The sequence below is a fragment of the Dipodomys ordii genome, unplaced genomic scaffold (assembly GCF_000151885.1).
Source record: "Dipodomys ordii isolate 6190 unplaced genomic scaffold, Dord_2.0 Scaffold12, whole genome shotgun sequence".
NCBI classification, from domain to species: Eukaryota; Metazoa; Chordata; class Mammalia; order Rodentia; family Heteromyidae; genus Dipodomys; species Dipodomys ordii.
In genome coordinates, this window is record NW_012267228.1 from 23,777,262 (window position 1) to 23,793,843 (window position 16,582).

General features: G+C 46.1%; 1 protein-coding gene across 2 annotated transcripts in view; it reads right to left on the minus strand.

Annotated features, from left to right (window-relative positions):
- Abhd6 (abhydrolase domain containing 6) overlaps positions 1-11,941 on the minus strand; it is a 46,645-nt gene extending 34,704 nt beyond the window's left edge. The window contains exon 1 of one of the 2 annotated variants that reach the window (XM_013010386.1): positions 11,877-11,941. The gene's annotated coding sequence lies outside the window, so the exon portion shown is untranslated. The remainder of the gene's footprint in view (positions 1-11,876) is intronic. The other variant, XM_013010387.1, reaches the window with a different exon arrangement.
- Between the last annotated feature and the right edge of the window lie 4,641 nt (positions 11,942-16,582).

Sequence of the window (16,582 nt, forward strand, 5' to 3'; positions counted from 1 at the left end):
AGCTACTGAGAAGGCTGAGATCAAGAGGATCTAGATTTAAGGCCAGCCTGGGCAAAAAGTTCACAAGACCCCCATTTTAACCAATAGATATGGTGCTACATGACATTCCAACTAGGCGGAAGCTGAGATGGCAGAGTTGTGGTTCCAGGCTAGCCCATGGGGGGAAAAAAAAAGCTCATGAAACTCAAGGAAAGAAGCTGGGTGTGGTCACATACTAGTCATTCCAGTTATGGTAAGAAGCATAAAATAGGAAAATTCCTGTTCAGGCATGATGAGGGAAAAGTGAGACTGTCAAATAGGGCTGCATGTTCAAAAGAAAAGGGCTGGGCAGAAGGACAGAGGAGCTGGCAGAAGGGCCACACAGGAGTGTGAGGACATAGCAGGGAAAGCTAAGCCATAGACCCCCAAGTAGTTCAGACAGGTCAGTATTAAATGGTAAACAGAACCATGAACAGTATGGAAGAAATGAGAACTCGTGTGTGTGTGTGTGTGTGTGTGTGTGTCTGTCTTGCACAAATGCCCAAGTCAGTACAAGGTATGGGGAGAGAGGTGGGAGGAGGGGGGATTGTCTCTGAGGTGCTCTTCCACTTGAGCCATAACTCTACTTCCAGCTTTTTGGTGGTAAATTGGAGATAAAAGAATCTCACAGACTTTTCTTTTTCTTTCTTTTTTTTTTTGGGTCCGGACGTGGGGCCTGAACTCTGGGCCTGGGTGCTGTCCCTCAGCTCTTCAGCTCAAGGCTAGCACTCTACCACTTGAGCCACAGTGCCACTCCGGCTTTTTTCTTTTTGCTTATGTGGTGCTGAGGAATCAAACCCAGGGCCTCAGGCATGCAAGGCAAGCGCTCTACCACTGAGCCATCTTCCCAGCCCCAGAATCTCACAGACTTTTCTACCTGGACTGGCGTTGAACCATGATCCTCAGATCTCAGCCTCCCAAGTAGCCAGCCAGAATTACAGGCATGAGCCACCAGCACCCAGCAAGAACCCTTTTAAATATCTCTCTAGGGAAAGGCCTGTCTATGAAGACATGAAAAACAGTAGCCATAATGAAAAGCATCACTGTTACAAAATAATTGTTGTGTTACTAATTTCATTACAAGAGAGAAACACAATGACTGTCTAATAGTTTTTAAATAACCACTTGAACATACTATCAACAAAATTAAAATTCATCAGAGGTAACAGATTAATGTCCTACAAATCGAGAACAACAAACTGCATTAGAAAATAAGCAAAGGATCTGATGAAATAACTTCCTGACAGGTAAGAGAAATGAATCTTAAAACATACAAAAGAAAATGCTTGAACTCATTTACACTAAGAGACACATTACATCTACACATTGATGGTGGGCCTACTTTATCATACTGGCAAATTAAATAAAAAGCTTAATTATAGACAATGTGGCTGAGGCAGAAACAGACAGTTTCTTATTGTGGATCAACTTAGCCTCCCACCCATAAACTCCATGCAGGGCAATCTGACAAAATCTATAACAATATAAGACATATTTACCTTTGACCTAACTATATCATCTTCTAAGAATTCAGCTGTATTCGTATCTGATTGTCTATAAAAATATATTTGTACAAAGTTACTTATTACAGTCTTATTTATATTGTCTGTCATAAGAGACTGTAAGTAACTCACAAGGGACCTCATAAGTAGATAACAATATAAACTTACAAACAATTTAGGTCCAGCCAGACAAGGCAAAATAAAATTGCACGTGGTACAAGTCAGGCAAGATTTCATGAAATCAAAGCAAGTGAGGCTGGGGAAATGCCTGAACAAATGTGTAGAGGCAATAGTTGGACCAGCAAAATGAGAGAGACACATCAAGAATTGATAGAGGAGAGACAAGGAGCTCTTCAGGGGGACAGATACTTGGATGAGGAGGGGGCTGGGGGTGTCGACAAAGCTCTAAGGTATTTCTGCCGAAATTACTTTTTCTGTTAATAGCACCAGGATAACCAAATGTTAAATGGCTAGACTTTTTTTTTTCTTTTTTTCCCCGGTCCTGGGGCTTTAATTTGGGGCCTGGGCTCTGTCCCTGAGCCTCTCTGTTCTCTAACACTTCGGCCACAGCAACACTTCCCGTTTTTTCTGTTTGTGTGTTACTGGGGAATCAAAACCAGGGCTTCATGGATGCTAGGCAAGCACTCTACCACTAAGCCACATCCCCAGCCTCCTGGCTGGACTCTTTGCTATTAAACAAACTACCAGATGTTTATTCTTTGCTCTAAGAAAGAGCCCAATGCCACAATGATAACATGGATTTTGATTCCTATTTACTAATTTTAATTGTTCTTTTACCCATTTGGTTACAGTGCCAATAAAACTGAATTTTACTTTCAGCTAAGAAATGTAATTTTTTAAATTTACCTTATATAAGTTGTGCAAGGCAGTTTCATGGTGCCATTTCTACACAGTGCATCCTGATTAATCTCACTCCTTCTATCACTTGACACCTGATTTCTTAAAACAATTTCAATAGCTTTCAATGTTCTAATTTCACAAGTGCAAATAAACTGTTTTATCATCATCACACTTATCGTCATTCATCATCGTTTGGCCTCTGCCTTAGCCCTGTCTGTTCCTGCTGATAATCACCTTATCAGTGCCTGTCTTACTTTCCTGTCATTCTGTATGTTGTTTAATGTGTATTAATTGCACTAAAGGGTTTCACAAAGATGTTCCAGAGGTACTTACATTACATTATAATCAAACAAATCTTCCTTTCTATTGCCTAATCTTTCCCTGTCCCTATATTCCCTACTGATCAACAGCTTTCATGGGGATTCCTTATATACAGTTCCTCATATATAGTTATACTGTGCTTCAAAATTATTCATTCTCCATCTTTATTTTTCCATCTCCCCTACCCTTCATCCTCCTATATGGTCCCATAGTTACAATCAAGTCTGTGTTAGGCATGCGTGCCAGTACCAGGGCTTAAGTTCAGGGCCTTGTGCTCTCATTCAGCTTTTGTTTCCCCCAGTACTCCACCATTCGAGCTGCTTCTTCAGTTTAGCTTTTTTGCTGGTTAATTGGAGATGGAGTCTCTCAGACTTCTCTGCCTAAGCTGGCTTTGAGTGTCAGTCCTCAGGTCTCAGCCTCCTGAGTAGCTAAGATTACAAACATGAACCACAGGCACACTGCTAGACTCATATTCTGTGTATGCGTGTATGTATGTGTGTTTTGGGGTAGGTATACACACATATATACATGTTCATGGATATGTATGTGCTTTAAATCTCAACTTGCACAATGAGCAAAAACATGCTATACTTGGATTTTTTTTTGTAGTGAAAAGCCACTGTGAAGTTTTATTGAAGGTTCATCTAAATCTGAGGAAAGTTCTGTACATGGGACAGTGAGGGGCTAGAAAATGGACTTTAAATATCTACAGCTGTGCACTCCAAAAGAAGTCAATCTGATGAATCAATTTTACCTCCCCAAAACCAAAACGGCCAACTGGGTTACTACCCCTCAGGTAGATGTTGTGATGATAAAGGGCCTAAGAACTATCCCTAAGCTTTTTTTTTTTTTGTCGGTCGTGGGGCTTGAACTCTGGGCCTGGGCGCTGTCCCTCAGCTCTTCAGCTCAAGGCGAGCGCTCTACCACTTGAGCTACAGCGCCACTTCCGGTTTTCTGGTGGTTTATTGGAGATAGAGTCTCACAGTCTCTCTTGCCCGGGCTGGCTTTGAACCGTGATCCTCAGATCTCAGCCTCCTGAGTAGCTAGGATTACAGGCGTGAGCCACCAGCGCCCGGCTTATCCCTAAGCTTTATCACTTCTAGCCACTTGAGTCACAGCTCAGTTAATTGGAGATAGGAGTCTCACAGACTTTCCTGCCTAGACTGGCTTTGAATGTGATCCTTAGATCTCAGCCTCCTAAGTAGCTAGGATCACAAGCATGTGCCACCAGTGCACAGCTCAGTACTTTTCTTTGTGTACACGTGTTATACTTGGATTTTTAAAATTTATTCTATTTTATTTTTATTTTTTTGCTAGTCCTTGGGGCTCAAACTCTGGGCTTGAGTGCTGTCCCTGAATTCCTTTTTGCTCAGGGCTAGCACTTTACCACTTGAGTCATAGCTCTACTTCCAGCGTTTTCTGTGATTAATTGGAGATAAGAATCCCATGAACTTTCCTTCCCTGGGCTGGCTTCGAACTGCAACACCCAGACGTCAGCCTTCTGAATCTCATTCAACGTGTTCTTCAGTTTCCTCAGTTTTTTCAACTATGAAATTTCGCTGTTGTTGTGCTCCTTTTCCTGGCTTGCTGTGATCTCTTCTGGGGAGATTGCAACTAGAAAGATCACGCTAACCGTCAACCCTGAGTTCCAGACTTTGAGCAGAAAGCCAGAAACCTTTGCCCTTTGATTTCACCACTCTAATTATCAGGCTCTTTGGCAGTCAGAAATATTGCTGACCTTTAGAGATAACAAACTCTCCTTAATTTCCCAGCTTTTCCTTTTATTTAGAAGTGCAGGTTTAGGCCAGTTTGCTTTAAGCTACTGCTAACAGCACCCTCATACACAGGACTATTTTAATTCTTTGAGGCATGTAGAAAACAGTTGTTTGGTATTCTTTCTAGTTCTTTGAGATGAGGAGAAAATGCTGGCTGTGGGCTCCCCAGGGGCCTGAGGACTTTAGATCCTTGAAAATGAAAAGATCAAGTGACTTTTTGGTTACTGTTGTAACCAGCAGAGAAACTGGCTTTCATTTAAATAGTGTTGTCTTGTTTCAACACGATTTTAGCTGGTTGGTTATTTCACCCTATCACAGCTCACATCTTAACCTAGAGTCTAATGTGTTTCAGGTTCTGGGCTGGGCCAGGATGTATAGTAAGGGTTTGTTTCATTGCTTTGCTTCTTGGACAATGGAAAGGTTTTTTTGTGCACGCACTGAGACTTGAACTCAGAGCCTGGGCCCTTTCACTTAGCTTATTCTCTCAAGGCTGGTGCTCTACCACGTGAGCCACAATTTACTTCCGGCTTTTTGGTGGCTAACCGGAGAGAAGAATCTCATGGAATTTTCTCCCAGAGCTGGCTTTGAACCTTGATCCTCAGAGCTCAGCTTCCAAAGTATCCAGGATTGTAGACATAAACCACCAGCACCTCACAAGAGGTTTTTCTAAAAAGCTGTTGCCTCAGATACATAGGCCTTCTGCCTTCCAAATGAGCCCCTGGTTGATCTGCCTGCCTGTCCTCACCTCTGCTGTCATTTCTGCCTCAGGTTAGCAGGATTTTCTGGTTCTCTCCATCCTCGGCCCACAAGCCTCGGCTAGCTAAGCTGGGTTCCCTTGCCCCAGTGCACTGTGCACACAGCAGCACACACACAGTGCTAGTAGATTCTCAAACGAGAACTCCCAAGGGAGCCAGTTGCTAGGAAGGAGAAGAATGAATCTTCTCATCAGTCCCAGAGGCACAAAAGAGATCGGAATTTATGATGGGGTTATATGGTTCCAAACTAGAACATCTTAAATCAAAACTTAAAATGCTGGACTTTGAGTCAGGAGTTTCTAGCAAGAGAACTTAATTAACCTCTGGACACATGGAAGGACTCTCCCTCCTCGAGTCTTTCAACATTTTCTTAGTAAGCACTCGAGTCTTTTATCACTATATATTTCCCTACCACCACACCATCACTGATCAGCCATCCCCAGATGCTTGGGGCCCATCCATACCTCCAGCGCTTTGCCACACACGATCCTCTTTTTCTAGCACACAATTCTCCCTCTTATTTGCTCAGGCTAGTTCATCTTCAGGTCTAGCCTGCTAATGCTGCATTATCTGGCCTATAAATGTTTTACTGGGGGCTGGGTTTTGCACTTTGACAACCTGAGTTCAAATGGCTGTGTCACTTTGGCCACCCATAAAATCTTGAACTTAACCTCTTAGAACTTCATTGTAGGGATGAAAAGAGATGATGTGACCCAAGTTGAAAGTGATTACTGAGCACAGCTGGCCTAGTCCTGCTTCCTAGGACATCCCAACAGCCAGGCAGCCCTGCCACACATAGCCACCCCCATCCCACCCTGTTCACGGTGGCTGTTCAGATGTCTGAAGTCAGAGAACCTGGTCTGTGCTGCTTGCTGTCTTGATACTCAGAGGCTGGCCTATCTATTGCCCAGGCCCCAGACATCATCACAGAGAGGGTTGGAATTTGAACTATCACAAGGCAAATACCCCATGCTAACAGACAGCCAAAGCTTCTGGCAAACTGCCCCAGGCAAAGGCAACAATTACTTCAACTAAGTACTTCATAAGAGTGTCAACCTGCAGTAGTCTCCCTGGGCCTGTACCTTATAAAAGCTGCTGCTCCCCTCAAGTGGCAACTGGGGGCCATACTGAAGAAGCTTAGACAACCCCAAATATATCCAACCACAGGTGGAGACCTCAGTTGCAGGCCAAGTGAGTGGAGACCATGTAATGCTTTGTGTGGCCTGTCCTGCACACTGGAAGAGGTTTACCAGCATCCTTGCCTCTACTAGTGATGCTGTCCACATGTGGTGACAACTAGAATTGTGTCCAGATGTGGACAACTGCTCCCTTAGAGAAAAGACTGCTCTAGCTAGTTCCTCCAGATCTGGGCCCACTGATCACTACCCTTGTCTCATCCTGGGTGTAGCTACTCACTGTAACAGTCTTCCCAACACCCCAAGGATTGTTGTCTAAGTTTTTAATCAATGCCATTCTCAGTCCTGGCTGCTCATTAGAAAACTATGGGAGCTTAAAACAAACAAAGAAACAAACTTATGTTGGGCACTGGTGGCTCAGATCTGAAATTCTAGCTACTCTGGAGGCTGAGATCTGAGGATTATGATTAGAAGCCACCCAGGCAGGAAAAGTCCATGGGACTCATTTCCAACTAACCAGCAAAAATCTAGAAGTAGAGCTGTGTCTCTAGTGGTAAAGCACCAGCCTTGAGCAAAAAAGCTCAGGGATAGCATCTCAGGTCCTGAGTTCACAGCCTTGAGCAAAAAAGCTCAGGGATAGCATCTCAGGTCCTGAGTTCACAGCCAGCACAATAAAATAAAATAAAATAAAAATTCAGATCACTGGGCCTCACCCCAAGAGGTGATGATTTTCACTGCTACAGGGCATTGTTTTAGAAAGATCTCTTTCTGGGCACGGGTGGCTCATGCCTGTAATCCTAGCTACTCAGGAGGCTGAGATCTGAGGATCGTGGTTCAAAGCCAGCCAGGGCAGGAAAAGTCGTGAAACTCTCACCTCCAATAAACCACCAGAAAACCAGAAGTGGCCCTGGGGCTCAAGTGGTAGTGGAGCACTAGCCTTGAGCTGAAGAGTTAAGGGACAGCACTCAGGCCCAGAGTTCAAGCCCCATGACCAACAACAACAACAACAACAACAACAACAAAAAAATATATATATATATGTATATATATGTATATCTGTTGGGCTGTGGCTCAGTGGTAGAGCGCTTGCCTTGCATGTATGAGGCCCTGTGTTCAATTCCTCAGCACCACATAAGCAGAAAAAGCTGGAAGTGGTGCTATGGCTCAAGTGGTAGCGTGCTAGCCTTGAGCTGAAGAGCTGAGAGACAGCACCCAGACCCAGAGTTCAGGCCCCAAAACTGACCAAAAAAAGAAAACCAAAAAAGATCTATTGATGGCTCTAACTTGCAGTACTGGGATGTTTCATTTGAACACAGGCACACGCACACACACACACCAGTAGTTAAAACCTAGTGAGTCAGGCAAAATGACTCCTAGGGGATTTATGAAGCTCCACAATCCTGACAATAAACCACCTTTGCACACTCCATTTCTTGCCTAGCAGATGACTTGACAGAAAGAATGGAATGGAACGGAACCCATCATCGAGCAGCTTCCGCATGGCCTTGCCAGCTGACAAACTGCTGTGTCTCAGGGCTTCCTGTGAGGGGGAGTGGCCTCTCCCAGCTTACCAATGGCGTAGCTGCTGGCTGCACATGGCTATGGATCACTTGAACCGTAACAGTACTGAATTTGAAATCTTATTTAATTTTCATTCATTTTTTTAAATGGCCACATGTGGTCACAGTACTAGAAAACCCAAAAAGTGTCGCCATCCCTAGAGAGTCCTAGAAATAAGGTTTTACCTCTTCTAAGTTATACAGAATAAACTTTATGGAAAATATATATCTGAAAAGATGTAAATCCAATAGTCTTTAGGTTATCAAGTAGGATGCTAGCAGTTTCCAATAAAGTCACAATTTAAGAGAAATTTTCAATGTGTAGAACCAGTTTCCTTGCATATTACAGGCACTTAGCTTGAAGGGGACATCACTGCCCTATTTTTAGAACACATCACTGTGTCTAATTGACCTAGTCACAAAATAACCATGAGTTTAGAAAGAATTTCACAGTGGAAGCTAGGCACTGGTGGCTCATGCCTGTAATCCTAGCTACTCAGGAGGCTGAGATCTAAGGATCATAGTTTGAAGCCAGCCTGGGCAGAAAGTCCATGAGACTCTTATCTCCAATAAAAGACCTAAAAGCTGGAAGTAGAGCTGTGGCTCAAGTGGTAGAGAGTCCTAGCCTTGAGCAGAAGAAGCTCAAGGCCCTTAGTTCAAGCCCCAGGACACGCACCCCACCCCACCCCCCATCCACACAGAGTGGAATTGATTTCTACTCTCAGCTGTTTATCAGACTATGACAACAATACACTCAGGAAAGCCAAAGTTAGGTGAGAATTTTCAAAGAAGTGACACTGATCAAGATGCATTATAACTATTTAAAGATAATAAACAAATTCAAAAATACATTCATCTTTACTTTCCTTCCATCCAAATCCAAAAATAATCCGAGTCTTGTCAACACGACAGGTCTGAGCCAACACATGCTGCAAAGCAACGTCATCTCTAAGGACAGGCTTTTTTCATATTGTCCAATTTCATAATGACCCCCCAATTGCACAAACTGCCTTCCCCACATTAATTCTCAGCATGCAGATACTCATAGAACTCAGTTCATACATCACAAAAGCCAGAAAACTGAAAGCTCACATTTGTTATCCTAGCTACTCAGGAAGCTTAGATGTGGGCAAATCAAGGTTTAAAAACCAGGCCAGACAGGAAAGTCCATGAGGTTCATAAACAACTAACCACCAAAAAGCAGGAAATGGAGCTGTAGCTCAAGTAGTAGAGTGTCAGCTTTGATCAGAAGAGCTAAGGAACAGTGCTCAGGCTCTGTAAATAGACACACACACACACACACCAGAAAAAATAGACACACACACACACACACAAATAAGCTCAATTCTACCCCTAACTGAAAAGGCAAAGGTTAGGAATTTCTGGATGCAAAAGAGAAAAAAAAAAAAAAAAGAGTTTACCTCAGGTTGGCACAAACTTCCTTGTCCACCACTAAGTAGACAAGGTGAGCCATATCACAGAGCTCTTCACAAAAGCTGGCACTTAACTGAGAGCTTACCATCACATGCTGGGCACTGTGCCTTATGTATCTCAGGGATATCACTGCCCTCTGAAGCAACTACTCTTACTGAAAGTTGATGTTCAGAGAGGTTAGGTGACTTGCCCCGAGTCACAGAGAAGTAACTGGGAGAGGGAAGTCGTACTTTAACTCCTTTGTTAACACTAAACACTAAACACATTGTGCCAGTGTTGGCTCCTAGGCTGAGCCATTCTCCTTGGGATCAGGCTGCAGCCCAGGGAGGAAATCTGAATTTGCAGGGTTCAGAAACCTGGGCCTATCCATTTCAAAGGGTACCATCCCCCAGTCCCCATTCCCCATCACCACCACCCCACCCCCAGGCTTGACTGAAAGGTGGAAAGAAGGGCCTTGGGGAAAACTTCCAGTCCTGCCAGCTTGGCCACACCTAAGAGAACAGCACAGATGCTCCCCGGGGGGGGGGGGGGCATTCCCAGAGGAGGGAGAGCTGAGCCAGGCAGCCGTGAGAGAAGTATGGGCACCTGCTTGTTTAACAGCCAAAGAGAGCAGGGCGTGAAGAGAAGCCAGGATGCAGGGAAGGATAAGGGTAATCTCCAGGTACCCATGCTAAAGGTCCAGAGAAGCACAGGAGCCCAAGAATCCTTCTCCATCCCAGCCCTAGTGCTTTCTAGTTGTGTGACACCCTGTTCCCTCCTCCAAACAAAATTCTGCTTTCTGGGCCTCAGTCTTCTCTAGTAGGGCACTGAAGCCCCCTTACTGGTCTGAGAAACTTTTTTTTTTTTGGCTAGTCCTGGCACTTAAACTCAGGGCCTGGGTACTGTCCCTGAGCTTCTTTTGCTAGCACTCTACCACTTGAGCCATAGCACCACTTCTGGCTTTTTCTGTGTATGTGGTTCTGAGGACTTGAACCTAGGGCTTCGTGCATGCTAGGCAAGCACTCTACACTAAGCCACATTCCCCGTCCACTGGGAATCAGATTTTATAGATTAATTATCTAACTATCTATGGTGCTGAGTGTGGAACCCAGAGCATTGCTTAAATCAGGCAACGTGCTCAACCCCTGAACTACACCAACAGCCACTGGACTTAATTTCAAGAAATCAAGTTAATGCTAGGAGCATAGGTTATTTGGTTATAACTTCTGATTTTTATAAAAGTATTGATAAGAATTTATTAGTTAAGGACTTAAGAGAGCTCTTGCTTGGCAAATAAGAGGTTCTGGTTTCAAAAAAAAATTAAAATTAGGGCTGGGGTTTGGCTCAAATGGTAGAACACTTGCCTAGCATGCACAGGCCCCGGGTTTCATTTAAAGTAATGGGGAAAAAATAACAGTGGTATCCATCTCAGGGAGGCTGTTGAGAAATAAGGCAGGTAATTATTTTAAGTGCCTAAGACAGGGCTAGTACTCAATAGGTACTTATTCTATGTCAGTTCTTTTTAATTATAAGCTATTTTTAACTCCCAGACGGGTGCTGCCGGCCATTAGGGCTTTATAGCTGGTCAAGAGGGGTGCTTATAGCTGGTCAAGAGGGGTGCATTCCATGTAACAAGGTTCACAGTAAAGATCCTCTGGACCCTTCGCCCTATCCCTAAGGCCGACCGACCCCAGCTTGGGGTGCACATCATGCACGTGCTCTGTGCTGCAGCCTGCATTACACAATCTGCATGTAGGGATGCTGGGGTGCTGGATCCCTGGGGTGCTGGCAGCCCAAGGCCCGCAAGAGTGCTCGGACCAGCGTTCTGAAAGGGCCAAGCGCAAGGACGAGTTGGGACAGGTTGGGGGAGGGGGAGGGTATTAGAGGAAAGAGCTCTGGGGGCGGCTACAGAGCTGGGGGCAATTGTGTTGGGGTGTGGGGGGTGACAAGGAAGACGATGGCTTCCGCGAGGGCAAGTGGTGGCCCCTCTTTCCAGGAAGTGGAAGCAACGGCAGGTGCAGGAACAAAACCAGCCAGCCAATGGCAGGGGTGCGGGTGTCAGTCCCTCTGCACTCGGTCCCCGAGCTTAGCTCCGGGAAGTGGAAGGATGGGGTAAGGGGGGATCTCAAACCATTCCCGGAACCAGAAGGAGGAATGGAAAGGGAGGTGCGGGTGCGGGGTGCGGGAGAGGCGTGCGAGGAGTGGGGTGCGGGGTGCGGGAGAGGTGTGCGAGGGGTGGGGTACGGGTGCAGGGTGCGTGTGCGGGGGCAGGTAGGGGTGACGGGGTGCGGATGCGGGGTGCGGGGGCAGGTAGGGGTGAGGGGTGCGCGTGCAGGTGCGGGGGCAGGTAGGGGTGACGGGATGCGGGGTGCGCGTGCGGGGGCAGGTAGGGGTGACGGGGTGCGGGTGCGGGGTGCAGGTCCCATCGGCCCGGTGCGTCGCAGGGCGCATCCTGGAAAGGGGGTGTAGGTCACGGAGTCGGGAACGCCCCCCCCCCAACCCTGCATCTCACCCCGGTGCTCCCCGCTGTGCTCACCGGGTAACTTCGGTCGCCCGAGTCCGGCCGCCTGACCTCGGTTCCCGGCTCCCCTCTGGGCTCGGCCTGGAGCAGCGCTCGCTTCCGCCGCCGGCTCCTCCTGCGCGGCGGGGATTGGCTCCTTAAAGGTACAGCACGTGGAGTCGCATCCGCCGACAGAAAAGATGGCCCCGCCCACACAAGGTACTGCTGTCGGCCACCAACTTGGAGATTTAACTCTTACCTCCAATTCTAATAAGGCTCTAGGCCAAGAAAGCAAAGTTAATATTCAGCATCGCCTAGCCCTGGCAACCTGTCGCCAACCACACAAGCCAAGGACAGCAGAAGCTCCTATTGGGTTTCTAGTAGCAAAATGGAATCAGGGGTGCACACGGTGGGGTGGGGTAGGGGGAGGGAGGGTGCCTGCAATGTAACCCCTGGAGCTAAGGTTCCTCAGAGAAGCCAAAATGGGGTAGTGTGGATACTGAGCGCCTGCATTGTGTCTGGCACTGTGGGCTTTAAACCCACCCAAGAGACTCAGGCAGGATCTCTGCTTGAGAGAGCTTAGGGTGAAAGAACTGGATGGATCCTGGGGCTGGGTAGCTCATGCCTGTAATTCTAGCTACTCAGAAGACTTATATCTGGGGATTGTTGTTCGCAGCCAGCCCAGACAGAAAAGTCCTTGAGATTCTTACCTCCACTTAACCACCAAAAAGCTGAAAGTGGAGCTGTGGCTCAAAAATGGTAGAACACTAGCCTTGAACTCAACACCCAGACCCTGAGTTCAAGCCGCAGAAACACCCACCACCACCACCAAACACACCAAAAAAAATAGGACAGATGTGTGTTCATGAGTTGTCTCATTTGCTCCTCTGAAGTGAACACTGTAGTTGGCTTCCTGTGGAGGTGAGGAACTGCTTAGGGAGCCCTCCTGGAGAACACAGAGCTGGAAATTCCAAGCCAGGATTGCCTGACTGTACAGCTTCTGGGCAGGGGGAGTTTAGCAGCTGGAATGGCCTTTCGCTGGTGAAACCTGCAAATGGTCCTTTCTTTCTCATATGAACAAGTAAACCTCACTGTAGTCTGGCCGCACTTTGGACTTTCATGTCTCAATTTAGACATCACTTTCCTAGTAAACCTTCTTTAATTAAGCCTTGGGCTTTTTCACACCATTGTGTGAGGATCTCTGTGTAGTGATGAGCAAAGAGAGACTATGACATTGTGACTTATGGCACACAGGTCTTCCTGTGGAACTGAGGCCTCCGCTTGCTTATTGGCTTCCCCCTATAGGCATTGGTGGGACCAGTGGCAACAAGACTCTCAGCCACTTAAAAATCCACCAGTACCTAGGTATGGTGATTCAAGCCTGGTATCCTAAGCACTCAAGAGGCGGAAGTAAGGAGATCCTGGGTTCATTGCCAGCACCCTAGCCATACCTCAAGACACTACATCCAAAATGTATTTTTTAAATCCTTCATAAAGTAGCCTCCTAGACTGTGTCTACCAATCCCTTCAGGCAGGTCTTGGTTTGCTGGGGGGAGAGGAGTGAGGGTTGTGTGCCACAACTGGAGTTTGAACTCAGGATGCTTTTTACTGGTTAACTAGAGATAAGAGGCTCTGCCTATGCTGGCTTAGAACTCCAGTCCTCATATGTCAGCCTTCTGAGTAGCTAGGATTACAGGTGTATGCCACTGGCACCCAGCTAGGTCTTGGGTTTTAAGAATGGGGCATGAACAAGAAGCCCCAGAAATGTGTGGCCACGGGACATCTCTGAGATTACTGGTGAACCCTCAAGCTGAAAACAAAGGTTGCCTCTGTCAGAGTGGCTAGAACTCAGAACCCAGAGTCTGGGACAATCTCACTGGCTTGGGTTGGAACATCCAACTCCCAGGCTTTAAGGGCTGCATCTGACTCATGTTAGGGGAAACTTCCCATGGTTTCAGTGACAATATCTGCATCAAAGGCTGTGTTGCTAGGCCTCCTCTGGCTTCTCTCCTCACTGCCAAACTAGCACCTATTCAAGCCAGCTGCCCACCATCTTCCTAGAAGATACAAGAAACAAAATGGAGCTGCCGTGGTGTCTCTACCAGGCACTCAGTCCAGTAATCCTGGGCCCTAGAAGCATTTACCAAACATGCTGAGGGCTGCATAAATAAATAAGGAGTGAAATCAATGAATGAATTCCTGGAAGGCCCCAGGTTGAAAGCCATTCATACACTTTACCTCATGTATTTGAATAGTTGCTTTATAAGTTTAAAAAAAAATTCCCTCATCAAATGCTTAAAAATGCCACTGGTGGGGGAAGCTCAGTGGTAGAATACTTGTCTAGCATGTATAGAGACTATGAATAGAATCCACCATAAAAGCAGAGGGAAAAAAACTCATTCAGCTTGCTGGGTGAGTGCTCAACCATTTCAGCCATGCCTTCAAGCCTTGTGTTTTGCTGATTCTTTTGGAGACAGAATCTTATGGACTTCAGTGCCCTGTCTGGCTTCAAACTGTAATTCTCTGTCTCGCAGCCTCCTGATTAGCTAGATCACATGCATTGGCTACCTGCACCCAGTTCCCTCCTAGTTTTATTATGTGGTCATACCTAGTTGATCCCTCAGGGTGACATCACCAGATGACTGACAAGAGACAAGCTGTAATTAGCGGGTTTTACAGTGGCAGAGGGGGCGAGGGAATACAGCCCAGCGCCCTCTGACTCAGTGATACTCCTGACAGCTGTCACTAAGGTGTCAGGGGGAGGTGGGTGGCCAGGAAACAGTCCCAGAGGCCCCCTCCTTGTCAGTCATCACATAGAAACTCCTTATCAGTGGGGAGACCTTGCCCTGACTCACGCAGAGGTTGGAAACCCGTTTCTGCCAGCAGCTGTGGCAGAACGCCCCAGGTCCTGTTACAAGTCTGCAGACGTCACCAGGATGTAGCTGTACACCTGTCAGAGCTGCAGGGTGTGTACCATGGCCACTGTTCAAAGCACATCAAATCACAGCCCTCACAACCACCCCCGGAGAGGTACTAAGCCTGTTTATTTATTTAGCATTTATTTATTTTTGTACCTGTACTGGGGCTTGAACTCAGTGCCTTGGTGCTGTCACTGAGCTTTTTCACTCAAAGTTGGTGCTCTACCACTTGAGCCATACCTCTACTTCCAGCTTTTTGGTAGTTAACTGGAGATAAGAGTCTCATAGACTTTCCTTCCCCGGCTGGCTTCAAACCCCATGTGAGCCACCAACACGTGGACTCTAACCCATTTTAGAGATAGAAGTGCTCATGGGCATAGGGCTTAACCAAAAGGTCCCACAGCCATCATGTGCTACCAGCCACTCACCCACTCATCAGACATTACTGAGAGCTGAGCACAATTTGATACTCTCTGGGTGACCACAGATGCACCTCTTGTCCTCTAGGATGTACAGGACAAGAAGTATAAGAAGAAAGTATTAGAAACTATTCCATCAAGGAATCAGACACTGTGACAAAACCACATGTGGGACATGCAGGGAAGAGAAATGAAATAGGAGAGAGGCGCTGTGCACACAGATGTTGGCAGGCAGCACAGAAGGCTCTAGTATTTGCATGGCAGCCTAAGCCAGCCACCAAGCCCTGTTCCCATTTCGCAACTCAGCTTTCACTGGCTTGCAGCACCTTTCCTTGCTTTTCCAGGCAAAATGAAATGCCCTGTCATCCACCCCCTATAGTTCATTGAATGTGAGGGTGTAGGATGGGCCTGGGATTCATGTAGCTGATTCTGGACTCCACTGGGCTGTGAAGTTTTTTCCTACATTCATGGTCGCAGGGTACAGTACAGTGAATGGCATGGAACAAGCAAATGTCAACTTTTCGTGAATGCCTGCTCTGTGCTCAGGGTCTATGAGTGTCATCTCACTGAAGCCTGTGAGAAGGTTCTATCATTAGCTTTTCTTTATTTAGAGGAAAAATCTGAGGCTCGGATGGGTTAAATATTGAGGTCCAGATACTGCCAAAATCCAAACAAGTTGTGTATGTCTGAACACAAAAGCTATGTTCTAGCCACTCAGCCACCTGTTCCTGTATGGAACAATGGAATTAGATGCAAAAAAAGGGTCTAACACTGCATTCAGCATCCATGGAAGAGTAACATTTTAAGGCCAAAAAATAACTTTGCAAATGACTTGAAATCTGCTTATTCATTGATTTGTGAATTAAGTACTTCTCAAGCTTCTACTTGTGCACAGGAGTCAAGCTAGGGAAAATACAATCTGACTCCTTTCTTTAAGGAGTAATAAATCATAAGATAATTTCTATACACATGAAAGAAGAATATCAATGCAAGAGTTAGGTAATAAGAACCTATCGCAAATCCACAGGTCCAAACAAGGTGTAATGGTATACATCTTTAATTCCAGGACACAGGTATACGAAGCAGGAGAATCACAAGTTTAAGGCAAGCCTGGGCTGCAGAGCAAGACCTATCCCTCAAAATAAACAGAGTTAGCACATTAAAATGTAGGGTATGACAACAGAAAGAAGGACTAATAACTTCTAAATTTGTCCTTTGAACGGTAAGGATTTATTTGTTGACCATTTTGGTTAAGCATGGGTTGGGGGATTGGGGGCAGGGAGGACTTGAGAGGATTGCACAGGTAGAAGTCTAGTAAGCGCAGAGTCTCCAAGTACCTGAATGGAAGTTGGAAGATAATGGAACTTGTCCAGAAAATTAACCTGGATCTTTATAAGAAGAGGCA